Below are 16,427 nucleotides of genomic sequence, written 5' to 3' on the forward strand. Positions count from 1 at the left end.
GGTCACCCATCCTAGAGCTACTCTCGCCCAAACACCCTTAACTTGCGGAGTTCTGATAGAATCCGTTGCATTGGTGCTGGTATGATTGCTCATGTTTCATTCTGTGCTGCAAATACATACACTTTTTCTCCCTCCATCCCCCCTCCCGTCATTTGTTTCCTTGTGCGTGCACTCTGCATCTCTCCTTCTCGTTCTAATATCGATTAAAATGCCCCTGCTTCTTGACTCACATTTGCGTATAAACCAGTGGACCCTAGTTCCAGTCCCTCGTAACGTCGAACGACCCGTCTGAAAAAAAAATTATTGCGACACAAGGACTTCCCAAGAGGTCACCCATCCGAGTACTACACTCGCCCAAGCACACTTAACTGCGGAGTTCTGATGGGATCCGGTGCAATAGTGCTGGTATGATCGCACCCGTTTAATTTCGCGCTGCAAATACATAAACTCTTTCTCCTTCCATCCCCCCTCCTGTCATTTGTTTCCTTGTGCGTGCACTCTGCATCTCTCTTTCTCGTTCTAATATCAAGGAATATGCCCCGGCACCGTGACTCACATTTGCGAATAAATCTGCGGACCATAATTAAAGTCGCGCGTAACGTCGAACGACAAATCTGAAGAAAAGAAAATGGGTGCAACACAAGAACATCCCAGGAGGTAACCCATCATTGTACTACTTCCGACAAAGCACACTTAACTGCGGAGTTCTGATGGGATCCGGTGCATTTGTGCTGGTGTGACCGCACCTGTTTAATTTCGTGCTGAAAATACATACACTCCTTCTTCCCTTCCCCCCCTCCCATCATTTGTTTCCTTGTGCGTTCACACTGCACCTCTCCTTCTCGTTCTAATATCGATTAAAATGCCCCTGATTCTTGACTCACATTTGCGTATAAACCAGCGGACCATAGTTTCAGTCGCGCGTAACGTCGAACGACCCATCTGAAAAAAAATTGTTGCGATACGTGGACTTCCCAAGAGGTCACCCATCCGAGTACTACTCTCGCCCAAGCACACTTGACTGCAGAGTTCTGATGGGATCCAGTGCATTAGTGCTTGTATGATGCCACTTGTTTAATTTTGCACTTCAAATACATACACTCCTTCTCTTTTCTTCCTCCTCCCGTCATTTGTTTCCTTGTGCGTGCGCACTGCACCTCCCGTACTCGTTCTAATATCAAGTAAAATGCCACGGCGCCGTGACTCACATTTACGAATAAACCTGCAGACCATAAATCAAGTCGCGCGTAATGTCGAAAGAATCATCTACAAAAAGATGGGTGCAACACAAGGACCTCCCAAGAAAATGGGCGAAATATAAGGACTTCGCAGGAGCTCACCCATCCGAGTACTTTTCTCGCCCAAGCACCCTTAACTACGGAGTTCTGATAGAATCCGTTGCATTACTGCTGGTACGATCCCTCATGTTTCATTCTGCACTGCAAATACATACACTCTTTCTCCTCCCATCCCCCCTCCCGTCATTTGTTTCCTTGTGCGAGCACTCTGCATCTCTCTTTCTCGTTCTAATATCAAGTAATATGCCCCGGCACAGTGACTCACCTTTGCAAATGAACCAGCGGTTTATAATTCCATCGCGCGTAACGTCGAACAACCCATCCGAAAAAAAATAGGTGCAACACGAGGGCTTCCCAAGTGGTCACCCATCCGAGTACTACCCTCGCCCAAGCACACTTAACTGTGGAGTTCTGATGGGATCCGGAGATTTAGTGCTGGTATGATCGCACAAGTTTAATTTCGCGCTGCAAATACATACACTCCTTCTCCTTTTTTCCCCTTCCGTCATTTGTTTCCTTGTGCGTTCACACTTCACCTCTCATTCTCGTTCTAATATCGATTAAAATGCCCCTACTTCTTGACTCACATTTACGTATAAACCAGTGAACCCTAATTCCAGTCGCGCGTAACGTCGAATTTCCAGTCTGAAAAAAAAAATTTGTGTCACACGAGGACTTCCCAGGAGGTCTCCCATCCGAGTACTAATCTCGCCGAAGCACACTTCACTGCGGAGTTTTGATGGGATCCGGTGCATTAGTTTTGGTATGATCGCACCTGTTTAATTTTGCGCTGCAAATACATAAACTCATTCCCCTTTCTTCCCCCTCCCGTCATTTGTTTCCTTGTGCGTGCGCACTGCACCTCCCGTTCTCGTTCTAATATCAAGTAAAATGCTACAGCGTGGTGACTCACATTTGCGAATAAACCTGAGGACCATAATTCAAGTCGCGCGTAATGTCGAAAGAATCATCTACAAAAAAATTTGTGCGACACGAGGACTTCCGAGGAGGTCAACCATCCGAGTACTAATCTCGCCCAAGCACACTTAACTGCGGAGTTCTGATGGGATCCGGGGCTTTAGTGCTGGTATGATCGCACCAGTTTAGTTTCGCGCTGCAAATACATACATTCCTTCTCTTTTCTTCCCCCTCCCGTCATTTGTTTCCTTATGCGTGCGCGCTGCACCTCCCGTTCTCGTTCTAATATCAAGTAAAATGCTACAGCGCCGTGACTCACATTTGTGAATAAACCTGAGGACCATAATTCAAGTCGCGCGTAACGTCGAAAGAATCATCTTCAAAAAAATGGGTGCAACACGAGGACTTCACAAGAAAATGGGTGAAATATAGGGACTTCGCAGGAGGTAACCCATGCTAGTACTACTCTCGCCCAAGCACCCTTACCTACGGAGTTCTGATAGAATCCGTTCCATTAGTGCTGGTATGATCGTACCTGTTTCATTTCGTGCTGAAAATACAAACACTCCTTCTCCTTCTCTCCCCCTCCCATCAATTGTTTCCTTGTGCGTTCACACTGCACCTCTCCTTCTCGTTCTAATATCGATTAAAATGCCCCTGCTTCTTGACTCACAATTGCGTATAAACCAGCGGACAATAGTTCCAGTCGCGCGTAACGTCGAACGACCCGTCTGAAAAAAAATTGGTGCGACACGAGGACTTTCGAGGAGGTCACCAATCCGAGTACTACTCTCGCCAAAGCACACTTAACTGCGGAGTTCTGATGGGATCCGGTGCATTAGTGCTGGTATGATCGCACCTGTTTAATTTTGCGCTGCAAATACATAAACTCATTCCCCTTTCTTCCCCCTCCCGTCAGTTGTTTCCTTGTGCGTGCGCACTGCACCTCCCGTTTTCGGTCTAATATCAAGTAAAATTCTACTGCGCCGTGACTCACATTTGCGAATAAACTTGAGGACCATAATTCAAGTCGCGCGTAACGTCGAAAGAATCATCTGCAAAAAATGGGTGCAACACGAGGACTTCACAAGAAAATGGGTGAAATATAAGGACTTCGCAGGAGGTAACCCATGCTAGTACTACTCTCCCCCAAGCACCCTTACCTACGGAGTTCTGATAGAATCCGTTGCATTAGTGCTGGTATGATCGTACCTGTTTCATTTCGTGCTGAAAATACATACACTCCTTCTCCTTCCCTCCCCCTTCCATCAATTGTTTCCTTGTGCGTTCACACTGCACCTCTCCTTCTCGTTCTAATATCGATTAAGATGCCCCTGCTTCTTGACTCACATTTGCGTATAAACCAGTGGACCCTAATTCCAGTCCCGCGTAACGTCGAACGACCCGTCTGAAAAAAAATTGGTGCGACACGAGGACTTCCCAGGAGGTCACCCATCCGAGTACTACTCTCGCCCAATCACACTTAACTGCGGAGTTCTGATGGGATCCAGGGCTTTAGTGCTGGTATGATCGCACCTGTTTAATTTCGCGCTGCAAATACATACACTGCTTCTCCTTTCTTCCCCCTCCCGTCATTTGTTTCCATGTGCGTTAACACTTCACCTCTCATTCTCGTTCTAATATCGATTAAAATGCCCCTGCATTTTGACTCACATTTGCGTATAAACCAGCGGACCCTAGTTCCAGACGCGCGTAATGTCGAACGACCCGTCTGAAAAAAAATTGGTGCGACACGAGGACTTCCCAGGAGGTCACCCATCCGAGTACTAATCTCGCCCAAGCACACTTAACTGCGGAGTTTTGATGGGATCCGGTGCAATAGTGCTGGTATGATCGCACTCATTTAATTTTGCGCTGCAAATACATAAACTCATTCCCCTTTCTTCCCCCTCCTGTAATTTGTTTCCTTGTGTGTGCGCACTGCACCTCCCGTTCTCGTTCAAATATCAAGTAAAATGCCACGGCGCCGTGACTCACATTTGCGAATAAATCTGCGGAACATAATTAAAGTCGCGCGTAACGTCAAGCAGCACATCTGAAAAAAAGAAAATGGGTGCAACACGAGAACTTCCCAGGAGGTAACACATCATTGTACTACTTTCGTCAAAGCACACTTAACTGCGGAGTTCTAATGGGATCCGGTGCATTTGTGCTGGTGTGAGCGCACATGTTTAATTTCGGGCTGAAAATACATACACTCCTTCTTCTCTCCCCCCCTCCCATCATTTGTTTCCTTGTGCATTCACACTGCACCTCTTTTTCTCGTTGTAATATCGATTAAAATGCCCCAGATTCTTGACTCACATTTCCGTATAAACCAGCGGATTATAGTTCCAGTCGCGCGTAACGTCGAACGACCCGTCTGAAAAAAAATTGGTGCGACACGAGGACTTCCCAAGAGGTCACCCATCCGAGTACTACTCTCGCCCAAGCACACTTAACTGCGGAGTTCTGATAGGATCCGGTGCATTAGTGCTGGTATGACCGCACCCGTTTAATTCTGCGCTGCAAATACATACACTCCTTCTCCTTTCTTCCCCCTCCCGTCATTTGTTTCCTTGTGCGTGCGCACTGCACCTCTCGTTCTCGTTCAAATATCAAGTAAAATACCACGGCGCCGTGACTCACATTTGCGAATAAATATGCGGACAATAATTAAAGTCGCGCGTAACTTCGAACGGCACATCTGAAAAAAAGAAAATGGGTGCAACACGAGAACTTCCCAGGAGGTAACCCATCATTGTACTACTTTCGCCAAAGCACACTTAACTACGGAGTTCTGATGGGATCCGGTGCATTTGTGCTGGTGTGACCGCACCTGTTTAATTTCGTGCTGAAAATATATATACTACTTCTTTCCTCCCCCCCCATCATTTGTTTCCTTGTGCGTTCACACTGCACCTCTCCTTCTCGTTCTAATATCGATTAAAATTCCCCTGATTCTTGACTCACATTTGCGTATAAACCAGCAGACCATAGTTCCAGTCGCGCCTAACGTCGAACAACCCATCTGAAAAAAAATTGTTGCGATACGAGGACTTCCTAAGAGGTCACCCATCCGAGTACTACTCTCGCCCAAGCACACTTAACTGCAGAGTTCTGATGGGATCCAGGGCAGTAGTGCTGGTATGATGCCACTTGTTTAATTTTGCGCTTCAAATACATACACTCATTCTCGTTTCTTCCTCATCCCGTCATTTGTTTCCTTGTGCGTGCGCACTGCACCTCCCGTACTCGTTCTAATATCAAGTAAAATGCCACGGCGCCGTGACTCACATTTGCAAATAAACTTGCGGACTATAAATCAAGTCGCGCATAACGTCGAAAGAATCATCTGCAAAAAGACAGGTGCAACACGAGGTCCTCCCAAGAAAATGGGTGAAATATAAGGACTTTGCAGGAGGTCACCCATCCGAGTACTTTTCTCGCCCAAGCACCCTTAACTGCGGAGTACTGATAGAATCCGTTGTATTAGTGCTGGTATGATCCCTCATGTTTCATTCTGCACTGCAAATACACACACTCTTTCTCCTCCAATCCCCCCTCCCGTCATTTGTTTCCTTGTGCGTGCACTCTGCATCTCTCTTTCTCATTCTAATATCAAGTAATATGCCCCGGCACCGTGACTCACCTTTGCAAATGAACCAGCGGTTTCTAATTCCATTCGCGCGTAACGTCGAACAACCCATCCGAAAAAAAATAGGTGCAACACGAGGGATTCCCAAGTCGTCACCCATCCGAGTACTAGGCTCGCCCAAGCACACTTAACTGCGGAGTTCTGATGGGATCCGGAGCTTTAGTGCTGGTAAGATCGCACCTGTTTAATTTCGCGCTGCAAATACATATACTCCTTCTCCTTTCTTCCCCCTCCCGTCATTTATTTCCTTATGCGTTCACACTTCACCTCTCATTCTCGTTCTAATATCGATTAAAATGCCCCTGCTTCTTGACTCACATTTGCGTATAAACAAGCGGACCCTAGCTCCAGACGCGCGTAACGTCGAAAGACCCGTCTGAAAAAAAATTGGTGCAACACGAGGACTTCCCAGGAGGTCACCCATCCGAGTACTAATCTCGCCCAAGCACACTTCACTGCAGAGTTCTGATGGGATCCGGTGCATTAGTGCTGGTATGATCGCACGTGTTTAACTTGGCGCTGCAAATACATAAACTCATTCCCCTTTCTTCCCCCTCCCGTCATTTGTTTCCTTGTACGTGCGCACTGTACCTCCCGTTCTCGTTCTAATATCAAGTAAAATGCCACGGTGCCATGACTCACATTTGCGAATAAACCTGAGGACCATAATTCAAGTCAGGCGTAACGTCGAAAGAATCATCTGCAAAAAAATGGGTGCAACACGAGGACTTCACAAGAAAATGGGTGAAATATAAGGACTTCGCAGGAGGTAACCCATGCTAGTACTACTCTCGCCCAAGCACCCTTACCTACGGAGTTCTGATAGAATCCGTTGCATTAGTGCTGGTATGATCGCACCTGTTTCATTTCACGCTGCAAATACATACACTCCTTCTCCTTTCTTCCCCCTCCCGTCATTTGTTTCCTTGTGCGTGCGCACTGCACCTCTCGTTCTCGTTCAAATATCAGGTAAAATGCCACGGCGCCGTGACTCACATTTGCGAATAAACCTGCGGACCATAATTAAAGTCGCCCGTAACGTCGAACGGCACATCTGAAAAAAAGAAAAGGGGTGCAACACGAGAACTTCCCAGGAGGTAACCCATCATTGTACTACTTTCGCCAAAGCACACTTAACTGCGGAGTTCTAATGGGATCCGGTGCATTTGTGCTGGTGTGACCGCACCTGTTTAATTTCGTGCTGAAAATACATACACTCCTTCTTCCCTCCCCCCATCCCATCATTTGTTTCCTTGTGCGTTCACACTGCACCTCTCCTTCTCGTTCTAATATCGATTAAAATACCCCTGATTCTTGACTCACATTTGCGTATAAACCAGCGGACCATAGTTCCAGTCGCGCGTAACATCGAACGACCCATCTGAAAAAAAATTGGTGCAACACAAGGACTTCCAGTGCATTAGTGCTGGTATGATCGCACCCGTTTAATTTCGCGCTGCAAATACATAAACTCCTTCTCCTTTCTTCCCCCTCCCGTCATTTGTTTCTTTGTTTGTGTGCACTGCACCTCCCGTGCTCGTTCTAATATCAAGTAAAATACTACGGTGCCGTGACTCACATTTGCGAATAGACCTGAGGACCATAATTCAAGTCGCGCGTAACGTCGAAAGAATCATCTGCAAAAAAATGGGTGCAACACGAGGACTTTACAAGAAAATGGGTGAAATATAAGGACTTCGCAGGAGGTAACCCATGCTAGAACTACTCTCGCCCAAGCACCCTTACCTACGGAGTTCTGATAGAATCCGCTGCATTAGTGCTGGTATGATCGCACCTGTTTAATTCTGCACTGCAAATACATACACTCTTTCTCCTCCCATCCCCCCTCCCGTCATTTGTTTCCTTGTGCGTGCACTCTGCATCTCTCTTTCTCGTTCTAATATCAAGTAATATGCCCCGGCACCATGACTCACCTTTGCAAATGAACCAGCGGTTTATAATTCCATTCGCGTGTAACGTCGAACAACTCATCCGAATACTAATCTCGCCCAAGTACACTTCACTGCGGAGTTCTGATGGGATCCGGTGCATTAGTGCTGGTATGATCGCACCTGTTTAATTTTGCGTTGCAAATACATAAACTCATTCCCCTTTCTTCCCCCTCCCGTCATTTGTTTCCTTGTGCATGCGTACTGCACCTCCCGTTCTCGTTCTAATATCAAGTAAAATGCTACAGCGCCGTGACTCACATTTGCGAATAAACCTGAGAACCATAATTCAAGTCGCGCGTAACGTCGAAAGAATCATCTGCAAAAAAATGGGTGCAACACAAGGACTTCACAAGAAAATGGGTGAAATATAAGGACTTCGCAGGAGGTAACCCATGCTAGCACTACTCTCGCCCAAGCACCCTTACCTACGGAGTTCTGATAGAATCCGATGCATTAGTGTTGGTATGACCGCACCTGTTTAATTTCATGCTGAAAATACATACACTCCTTCTTCCCTCCCCCCCTCCCATCATTTGTTTCCTTGTGCGTTCACATTGCACCTCTCCTTCTCGTTCTAATATCGATTAAAACACCCCTGATTCTTGACCCACATTTGCTTATAAACCAGCGGACAATAGTTCCAGTCGCGCGTAATGTCGAACGACCCGTCATAAAAAAAATTGGAGCAACACAAGGACTTACCAGGAGGTCACCCATCCGAGTACTACTCTCACCCAAGTACACTTAACTGCGGAGTTCTGATGGGATTCAGGGCAATAGTGCTGGTATGATCGCACCCGTTTAATTTCACGCTGCAAATAGATAAACTCCTTCTCCTTTCTTCCCCGTCCCGTCATTTGTTTCCTTGTGCGTGCGCACTGCACCTCCCGTGCTCGTTCTAATATCAAGTAAAATACTATGGTGTCGTGACTCACATTTGCGAATAAACTTGAGGACCATAATTCAAGTCGCGCGTAATGTCGAAAGAATCATCTGCAAAAAAATGGGTGCAACACGGGGACTTCACAAGAAAATGAGTGAAATATAAGGACTTCGCGGGAGGTAACCCATGCTAGTACTACTCTCGCCGAAGCACCCTTACCTACGGAGTTCTGATAGAATCCGCTGCATTAGTGCTGGTATGATCGCACTTGTTTTATTTCGTGCTGAAAATACATACACTCCTTCTCCTTCCCTCCCCCTCCCATCAATTGTTTCCTTGTGCGTTCACATTGCACCTCTCCTTCTCGTTATAATATCGATTAAAATGCCCCTGCTTCTTGACTCACATTTGCGTATAAACCAGCGGACCCCAGTTCCAGTCGCGCGTAACGTCGAACGACCCGTCTGAAAAAAAATTGGTGCGACACGAGGACTTCCCAGGAGGTCACCCATCCAAGTACTACTCTCGCCCAAGCACACTTAACTACAGAGTTCTGATGGGATCCAGTGCATTAGTGCTGGTATGATCGCACCCATTTAATTCCGCACTGCAAATACATAAACTCCTTCTCCTTTCTTCCCCCTCCCGTCATTTGTTTCCTTGTGCGTGCGCACTGCACCTCCCGTGCTCGTTCTAATATCAGGTAAAATGCCACAGTGCCGTGACAGACATTTGCGAATAAACCTAAGGACCATAATTCAAGTCGCGCGTATCGTCGAAAGAATCATCTGCAAAAAAATGGGTGCAACACGAGGACTTCCTAAGAAAATGGGTGAAATATAAGGACTTCGCAGGAGGTCACCCATCCTAGAGCTACTTTCGCCCAACCACCCTTAACTTGCGGAGTTCTGATAGAATCCGTTGCATTCGTGCTAGTATGATTGCTCATGTTTCATTCTGCGCTGCAAATACATACACATTTTTTCCCTCCATCCCCCCTCCCATCATTTGTTTCCTTTTGCGTGCATTCTGCATCTCTCCTTCCCGTTCTAATATCGATTAAAATGCCCCTGCTTCTTGACTCACATTTACGTATAAACCAATGGACCCTAGTTCCAGTCGCGCGTAACGTCGAACGACCCGTCTGAAAAAAAAATTAGTGCGACACGAGGACTTCCTTGTGCGTGCGCACAGCACCTCTCGTTCTCGTTCAAATATCAAGTAAAATGCCACGGCGCCGTGACTCACATTTGCGAATAAATCTGCGAACCATAATTAAAGTCGCACGTAATGAGAACTTCCCAGGAGGTAACCCATCATTGTACTACTTTCGCCAAAGCACACTTAACTGCGGAGTTCTGATGGGATCCGGTGCATTTGTGCTGGTGTGACCGCACCTGTTTAATTTCGTGCTAAAAATACATACACTCCTTCTTCCCTCCCCCCCTCCCATCATTTGTTTCCTTGTGCGTTCACACTGCACCTCTCCTTCTTACATACACTATTTCTTCCCTCCCCCCCTCCCATCATTTGTTTCCTTGTGCGTTCACACTGCACCTCTCCTTCTCGTTCTAACATCGATTAAAATGCCCCTGATTCTTGACTCACATTTGCGTATAAACCAGCGGACCATAGTTCCAGTCGCGCGTAACGTCGAACGACCCATCTGAAAAAAAATTGTTGCGATACGAGCACTTCCCAAGAGGTCACCCATCCGAGTACTACTCTCGCCAAAGCACACTTAACTGCAAAGTTCTAATGGGATCCAGTGCATTAGTGCTGGTATGATGCCACTTGTTTAATTTTGCGCTTCAAATACATACACTCCTTATCTTTTCTTCCTCCTCCCGTCATTTGTTTCCTTGTGCGTGCGCACTGCACCTCCCGTACTCGTTCTAATATCAAGTAAAATGCCACGACGCCATGACTCACATTTGCGAATAAACCTGCGGACCGTAAATCAAGTCGCGCGTAACGTCGAAAGAATTATCTGCAAAAAGATGGGTGCAACATGAGGACCTCCCAAGAAAATGGGTGAAATTTAAGGACTTTGCAGGAGGTCACCCATCCGAGTACTTTTCTCGCCTAAGTACCCTTAACTGCGGAGTTCTGATAGAATCCGTTGCATTAGTGCTGGTATGATCCATCATGTTTCATTCTGCACTGCAAATACATACACTCTTTCTCCTCCCATCCCCCCTCCCGTCATTTGTTTCCTTGTGCGTGCACTCTGCATCTCTCTTTCTCGTTCTAATATCAAGTAATATGCCCCAGCACCGTGACTCACCTTTGCAAATGAACCAGCGGTTTATAATTCCATTCGCGCGTAACGTCGAACACCCCATCCGAAAAAAAATAGGTGCAACACGAGGGCTTCCCAAGTTGTCACCCATCTGAGTACTACTCTCGCCCAAGCACACTTAACTGCGGAGTTCTGATGGGATCCGGGGCTTTAGTGCTGGTATGATCGAACCTGTTTAATTTCGCGCTGCAAATACATACACTCCTCCTTTCTTCCCTCGCCTGTCATTTGTTTCCTTGTGCGTTCACACTTCACCTCTCATTCTCGTTCTAATATCGATTAAAATGCCCCTGCTTCTTGACTCACATTTGCGTATAAACCAGCGGACCCTAGTTCTAGACACGCGCAACGTCGAATGACCCGTCTGAAAAAAAATTGGTGCAACACGAGGACTTCCCAGGAGGTCACCCATCCGAGTACTAATCTCGCCCAAGCACACTTCAGTGCGGAGTTCTGATGGGATCTGGTGTATTAGTGCCGGTATGATCGCACTTGTTTAATTTCGCGCTGCAAATACATAAACTCATTCCCCTTTCTTCCCCCTCCTGTCATTTGTTTCCCTGTGCGTGCGCACTGCACCTCCCGTTCTCGTTCTACTATCAAGTAAAATGCCACGGCGCCGTGACTCACATTTGCGAATAAACCTGAGGACCATAATTCAAGTTGCGCGTAACGTCGAACGGCACATCTGAAAAAAAAAAATGGGTACAATATGAGAACTTCCCAGGAGGTAACCCATCATTGTACTACTTTCGCCAAAGAACACTTAACTGCGGAGTTCTAATGGGATCCGGTGCATTTGTGCTGGTGTGACCGCACCTGTTTAATTTTGTGCTGAAAATACATACACTCCTTCTTCCCTCCCCCCTTCCCTTCATTTGTTTCCTTGTGCGTTCACACTGCACCTCTCTTTCTCGTTCTAATATCGATTAAAATGCCCATGATTCTTGACTCACATTTGCGTATAAACCAGCGGACCATAGTTCCAGTCGCGCGTAACGTCGAACGACCCATCTGAACAAAAATTGTTGCGATACGAGGACTTCCCAAGAGGTCACTCATCCGAGTACTACTCTCGCCCAAGCACTCTTAACTGCAGAGTTCTGATGGGATCCAGTGCATTAGTGCTGGTATGATGCCACTTGTTTAATTTTGCGCTTCAAATGCATACACTCTTTCTCTTTTCTTCCTCCTCCCGTCATTTGTTTCCTTGTGCGTGCGCACTGCACCTCCCGTACTCCTTCTAATATCAAGTAAAATGCCACGGCGCCGTGACTCACATTTGCGAATAAACCTGCGGACCATAAATCAAGTCGCCCGTAACGTCGAAAGAATCATCTGCAAAAAGATGGGTGCAACACGAGGATCTCCCAAGAAAATGGGTGAAATATAAGGACTTCGCAGGAGGTCACCCATCCGAGTAGTTTGCTCGCCCAAGCACCCTTAACTGCGGAGTTCTGATAGAATCCGTTGCATTAGTGCTGGTATGATCCCTCATGTTTCATTCTGCACTGCAAATACATACACTCTTTCTCCTCCCATTCCCCCTCCTGTCATTTGTTTCCTTGTGCGTGCACTCTGCATCTCTCTTTCTCGTTCTAATATCAAGTAATATGCCCCGGCACCGTGACTCACCTTTGAAAATGAACCAGCGGTTTATAATTCCATTCGCCCGTAACGTCGAACAACCCATCCGAAAAAAAATAGGTGCAACACGAGGGCTTCCCAGGTGGTCACCGATCCGAGTACTACTCTCACCCAAGCACACTTAGCTACGGAGTTCTGATGGGATCCGGGACTGTAGTGCTGGTATGATCGCACCTGTTTAAATTCGCGCTCCAAATACATACACTCCTTCTCCTTTCTTCTCCCTCCCGTCATTTGTCTCCTTCTGCGTGCGCACTGCACCTCTCGTTCTCGTTCAAATATCAAGTAAAATGCAACGGCACCGTGACTCACATTTGTGAATAAATCTGCGGACCATAATTAAAGTCGCGCGTAACGTCGAACGGCACATCTGAAAAAAAGAAAATGGGTGCAACACGAGAACTTCCCAGGAGGTAACCCATCATTGTACTACTTTCGCCAAAGCACACTTAACTGTGTAGTTCTGATGGGATCCGGTGCATTTGTGCTGGTGTGACCGCACCTGTTTAATTTCGAGCTGAAAATACATACACTCCTTCTTCCCTCCCCCCCTCTCATCATTTGTTTCCTTGTGCGTTCACACTGCACCTCTCCTTCTCGTTCGAATATCGATTAAAATGCCTCTGATTCTTGACTCACATTTGCGTATAAACCAGCGGAACATAGTTCCAGTCGCGCGTAACGTCGAACGACCCATCTGAAAAAAAAATTGTTGCGATACGAGGACTTCCCAAGAGGTCACCCATCCAAGTACTACTCTCGCCCAAGCACACTTAACTGCAGAGTTCTGATGGGATCTAGTGCATTAGTGCTGGTATGATGCCACTTGTTTAATTTTGCGCTTCAAATACATACACTCCTTCTCTTTTCTTCCTCCTCCCATCATTTGTTTCCTTGTGCGTGCAAACTGCACCTCCCGTACTCGTTCTAATATCAAGTAAAATGCCACGGCGTCGTGACTCACATTTGCGAATAAACCTGCGGACCATAAATCAAGTCGCGCGTAACGTCGAAAGAATCATCTTCAAAAAGATGGGTGCAACACGAGGACCTCCCTAGAAAATGGGTGAAATATAAGGACTTCGCAGGGGATCACCCATCCGAGTACTTTTCTCGCCCAATCACCCTTAACTGCGGAGTTCTGATAGAATCCGTTGCATTAGTGCTGGTATGATCCCTCATGTTTCATTCTACACTGCAAATACATACACTCTTTCTCCTCCCATCCCCCCTCCCGTCATTTGTTTCCTTGTGCGAGCACTCTGCATCTCTCTTTCTCGTTCTAATATCAAGTAATATGCCCCGGCACCGTGACTCACCTTTGCAAATCAACCAGCGGTTTATAATTCCATTCGCGCGTAACGTCGAACAACCCATCCGAGAAAAAAAAGGTGCAACACGAGGGCTTCCCAAGTGGTCACCCATCCGAGTACTACTCTCGCCCAAGCACACCTAACTGCGGAGTTCTGATGGGATCCGGGGCTTTAGTGCTGGTATGATCGCACCTGTTTAATTCCGCGCTTTAAATACATACACTCCTCCTTTCTTCCCCCTTCGTCATTTGTTTCCTTGTGCGTTCACACTTCATCTCTCCTTCTCGTTCTAATATCGATTAAAATGCCTCTGCTTCTTGACTCACATTTGCGTATAAACCAGCGGACCGTAGTTCCAGATGCGCGTAACGTCGAACGACCCGTCTGAAAAAAAATTGGTGCGACACGAGGACTTGCCAGGAGGTCACCCATCCGAGTACTAATATCGCCCAAGCACACTTAACTGCGGAGTTCTGATGGGATCCGGTGCATTAGTGCTGGTATGATCGCACTTGTTTAATTTCGTGCTGCAAATACATAAACTCATTCCCCTTTCTTCCCCCTCCCGTCATTTGTTTCCTTGTGCGTGCGCACTGCACCTCCTGTTCTCGTTCTAATATCAAGTAAAATGCTACAGCGCCGTGACTCACATTTGCGAATAAACCTTAGGACCATAAATCAAGTCGCGCGTAACGTCGAAAGAATCATCTGCAAAAAAATGGGTGCAACACGAGAACAAGAAAATGGGTGAAATATAAGGACTTCGCAGGAGGTAACCCATGCTAGTACTACTCTCGCCCAAGCACCCTTACCTACGGAGTTCTGATAGAATCCATTGCATTAGTGTGGTATGATCGCACCTGTTTCATTTCGCGCTGAAAATACATACACTCCTTACCAGCAGTTTATAATTCCATTCGCGCGTAACGTCGAACAACCCATCCGAAAAAAAATAGGTGCAACACGAGGGCTTACCAGGTGGTCACCCATCCGAGTACTACTCTCGCCCAAGCACACTTAACTGCGGAGTTCTGATGGGATCCGGAGCTTTAGTGCTGGTATGATAGCACCTGTTTAATTTCGCGCTGCAAATACATACACTCCTTCTCTTTTCTTCCCCTCCCGTCATTTGTTTCCTTGTGCGTTTACACTTCACCTTTCATTCTCGTTCTAATATCGATTGAAATGCCCCTGCTTCTTGACTCACATTTGCGTATAAACCAGCGGACCCTAGTTCCAGACGCTCGTAACGTCGAACGACCCGTCTGAAAAAAAATTGGTGCGACACGAGGACTTCCCAGGAGATCAACAATCCGAGTACTAATCTCGCCAAGCACACTTAACTGCGGAGTTCTGATGGGACCTGGGGCTTTAGTGCTGGTATGATCGCACCTGTTTAGTTTCGCACTGCAAATACATACACTCCTTCTCCTTTCTTCGCCCTCCCGTCATTTGTTTCCTTGTGCGTTCACACTTCACCTCTCATTCTCGTTCTAATATCGATTAAAATGCCCCTGCTTCTTGACTCACATTTGCGTATAAACCAGCGGACCCAAGTTCCAGACTTGCGTAACGTCGAACGACCCGTCTGAAAAAAAATTGGTGCGACACGAGGACTTCACAAGAAAATGGGTGAAATATAAGGACTTCGCAGGAGGTAACCCATGCTAGTACTACTCTCGCTCAAGCACCCTTACCTACGGAGTTCTGATAGAATCCGTTGCATTAGTGCTGGTATGATCGCACCTGTTTCATTTCGTGCTGAAAATGCAAACAATCCTTCTCCTTCCCTCCCCCTCCCATCAATTGTTTCCTTGTGCGTTCACACTGCACCTCTCCTTCTCGTTCTAATATCGATTAAAATGCCCCTACTTTTTGACTCACATTTGCGTATAAACCAGCGGACCCTAGTTCCAGTCGCGCGTAACGTCGAACGACCCGTGTGAAAAACAATTGGTGCGACACGAGGACTTCCCAGGAGGTCACCCATCCGAGTACTACTCTCGCCCAAGCACACTTAACTGCGGAGTTCTGAAGGGATCCTGGGCTTTAGTGCTAATATGATCGCACCAGTTTAGTTTCGCGCTGCAAATACATACACTCCTTCTCTTTTCTTCCCCCTCCCGTCATTTGTTTCTTTCTGCGTGCACTCTGCATCTCTCTTTCTCGTTCTAATATCGATTAAAATGCCCCTTCTTCTTGATTCACATTTGCGTATAAACCAGTGGACCCTAGTTCCAGTCGCGCCTAACGTCGAACGACCCGTCTGAAAAAATAATTAGTGCGACACGAGGACTTCCCAAGAGGTCTCCAATCCGAGTACTACTCTCGCCCAAGCACACTTAACTACGGAGTTCTGATGGGATCCGGTGCATTAGTGATGGTATGATCGCACCAGTTTAATTTCGCGCTGCAAATACATAAACTCCTTCTCCTTTCTTCCCCCTCCCGTCATT

General features: G+C 46.8%; 3 non-coding genes and 28 pseudogenes across 3 annotated transcripts; all 31 read right to left on the minus strand.

Annotated features, from left to right (window-relative positions):
- Window positions 1–300: 300 nt before the first annotated feature.
- Window positions 301–419, minus strand: LOC148260772 (5S ribosomal RNA; annotated as a pseudogene).
- A 210-nt stretch (window positions 420–629) lies between these two features.
- LOC148260773 (5S ribosomal RNA) lies at window positions 630–748 on the minus strand (annotated as a pseudogene).
- Window positions 749–953: 205 nt separating this feature from the next.
- On the minus strand, window positions 954–1,071 carry LOC148260774 (5S ribosomal RNA; annotated as a pseudogene).
- A 560-nt stretch (window positions 1,072–1,631) lies between these two features.
- On the minus strand, window positions 1,632–1,750 carry LOC148260775 (5S ribosomal RNA; annotated as a pseudogene).
- A 530-nt stretch (window positions 1,751–2,280) lies between these two features.
- On the minus strand, window positions 2,281–2,399 carry LOC148260776 (5S ribosomal RNA; annotated as a pseudogene).
- A 559-nt stretch (window positions 2,400–2,958) lies between these two features.
- Window positions 2,959–3,077, minus strand: LOC148260777 (5S ribosomal RNA; annotated as a pseudogene).
- Window positions 3,078–3,635: 558 nt separating this feature from the next.
- LOC148260778 (5S ribosomal RNA) lies at window positions 3,636–3,754 on the minus strand (annotated as a pseudogene).
- A 205-nt stretch (window positions 3,755–3,959) lies between these two features.
- On the minus strand, window positions 3,960–4,078 carry LOC148260779 (5S ribosomal RNA; annotated as a pseudogene).
- Window positions 4,079–4,287: 209 nt separating this feature from the next.
- On the minus strand, window positions 4,288–4,406 carry LOC148260780 (5S ribosomal RNA; annotated as a pseudogene).
- A 204-nt stretch (window positions 4,407–4,610) lies between these two features.
- On the minus strand, window positions 4,611–4,729 carry LOC148260781 (5S ribosomal RNA). Its single transcript, XR_015820346.1, has one exon. It is a non-coding gene; the product is annotated as a 5S ribosomal RNA (ribosomal RNA).
- A 209-nt stretch (window positions 4,730–4,938) lies between these two features.
- Window positions 4,939–5,057, minus strand: LOC148260782 (5S ribosomal RNA; annotated as a pseudogene).
- A 201-nt stretch (window positions 5,058–5,258) lies between these two features.
- On the minus strand, window positions 5,259–5,376 carry LOC148260783 (5S ribosomal RNA; annotated as a pseudogene).
- Window positions 5,377–5,937: 561 nt separating this feature from the next.
- LOC148260784 (5S ribosomal RNA) lies at window positions 5,938–6,056 on the minus strand (annotated as a pseudogene).
- A 205-nt stretch (window positions 6,057–6,261) lies between these two features.
- On the minus strand, window positions 6,262–6,380 carry LOC148260785 (5S ribosomal RNA; annotated as a pseudogene).
- Window positions 6,381–6,943: 563 nt separating this feature from the next.
- LOC148260786 (5S ribosomal RNA) lies at window positions 6,944–7,062 on the minus strand (annotated as a pseudogene).
- Window positions 7,063–8,506: 1,444 nt separating this feature from the next.
- On the minus strand, window positions 8,507–8,625 carry LOC148260787 (5S ribosomal RNA; annotated as a pseudogene).
- A 559-nt stretch (window positions 8,626–9,184) lies between these two features.
- LOC148260788 (5S ribosomal RNA) lies at window positions 9,185–9,303 on the minus strand. Its single transcript, XR_015819916.1, has one exon. It is a non-coding gene; the product is annotated as a 5S ribosomal RNA (ribosomal RNA).
- Window positions 9,304–9,987: 684 nt separating this feature from the next.
- LOC148260789 (5S ribosomal RNA) lies at window positions 9,988–10,108 on the minus strand (annotated as a pseudogene).
- Window positions 10,109–11,065: 957 nt separating this feature from the next.
- Window positions 11,066–11,184, minus strand: LOC148260790 (5S ribosomal RNA; annotated as a pseudogene).
- A 202-nt stretch (window positions 11,185–11,386) lies between these two features.
- LOC148260791 (5S ribosomal RNA) lies at window positions 11,387–11,505 on the minus strand (annotated as a pseudogene).
- Window positions 11,506–11,713: 208 nt separating this feature from the next.
- LOC148260792 (5S ribosomal RNA) lies at window positions 11,714–11,832 on the minus strand (annotated as a pseudogene).
- Window positions 11,833–12,036: 204 nt separating this feature from the next.
- LOC148260793 (5S ribosomal RNA) lies at window positions 12,037–12,154 on the minus strand (annotated as a pseudogene).
- Window positions 12,155–12,715: 561 nt separating this feature from the next.
- On the minus strand, window positions 12,716–12,834 carry LOC148260794 (5S ribosomal RNA; annotated as a pseudogene).
- A 209-nt stretch (window positions 12,835–13,043) lies between these two features.
- On the minus strand, window positions 13,044–13,162 carry LOC148260795 (5S ribosomal RNA; annotated as a pseudogene).
- Window positions 13,163–13,367: 205 nt separating this feature from the next.
- LOC148260796 (5S ribosomal RNA) lies at window positions 13,368–13,485 on the minus strand (annotated as a pseudogene).
- A 561-nt stretch (window positions 13,486–14,046) lies between these two features.
- On the minus strand, window positions 14,047–14,165 carry LOC148260797 (5S ribosomal RNA). Its single transcript, XR_015819935.1, has one exon. It is a non-coding gene; the product is annotated as a 5S ribosomal RNA (ribosomal RNA).
- A 201-nt stretch (window positions 14,166–14,366) lies between these two features.
- LOC148260798 (5S ribosomal RNA) lies at window positions 14,367–14,485 on the minus strand (annotated as a pseudogene).
- A 439-nt stretch (window positions 14,486–14,924) lies between these two features.
- On the minus strand, window positions 14,925–15,043 carry LOC148260799 (5S ribosomal RNA; annotated as a pseudogene).
- A 204-nt stretch (window positions 15,044–15,247) lies between these two features.
- On the minus strand, window positions 15,248–15,365 carry LOC148260800 (5S ribosomal RNA; annotated as a pseudogene).
- Window positions 15,366–15,924: 559 nt separating this feature from the next.
- LOC148260801 (5S ribosomal RNA) lies at window positions 15,925–16,043 on the minus strand (annotated as a pseudogene).
- A 206-nt stretch (window positions 16,044–16,249) lies between these two features.
- LOC148260802 (5S ribosomal RNA) lies at window positions 16,250–16,368 on the minus strand (annotated as a pseudogene).
- Between the last annotated feature and the right edge of the window lie 59 nt (window positions 16,369–16,427).

The sequence above is a fragment of the Carica papaya genome, chromosome 5 (genome assembly GCF_054855325.1).
Source record: "Carica papaya isolate Zhongbai chromosome 5, ASM5485532v1, whole genome shotgun sequence".
Lineage (NCBI taxonomy): Eukaryota > Viridiplantae > Streptophyta > Magnoliopsida > Brassicales > Caricaceae > Carica > Carica papaya.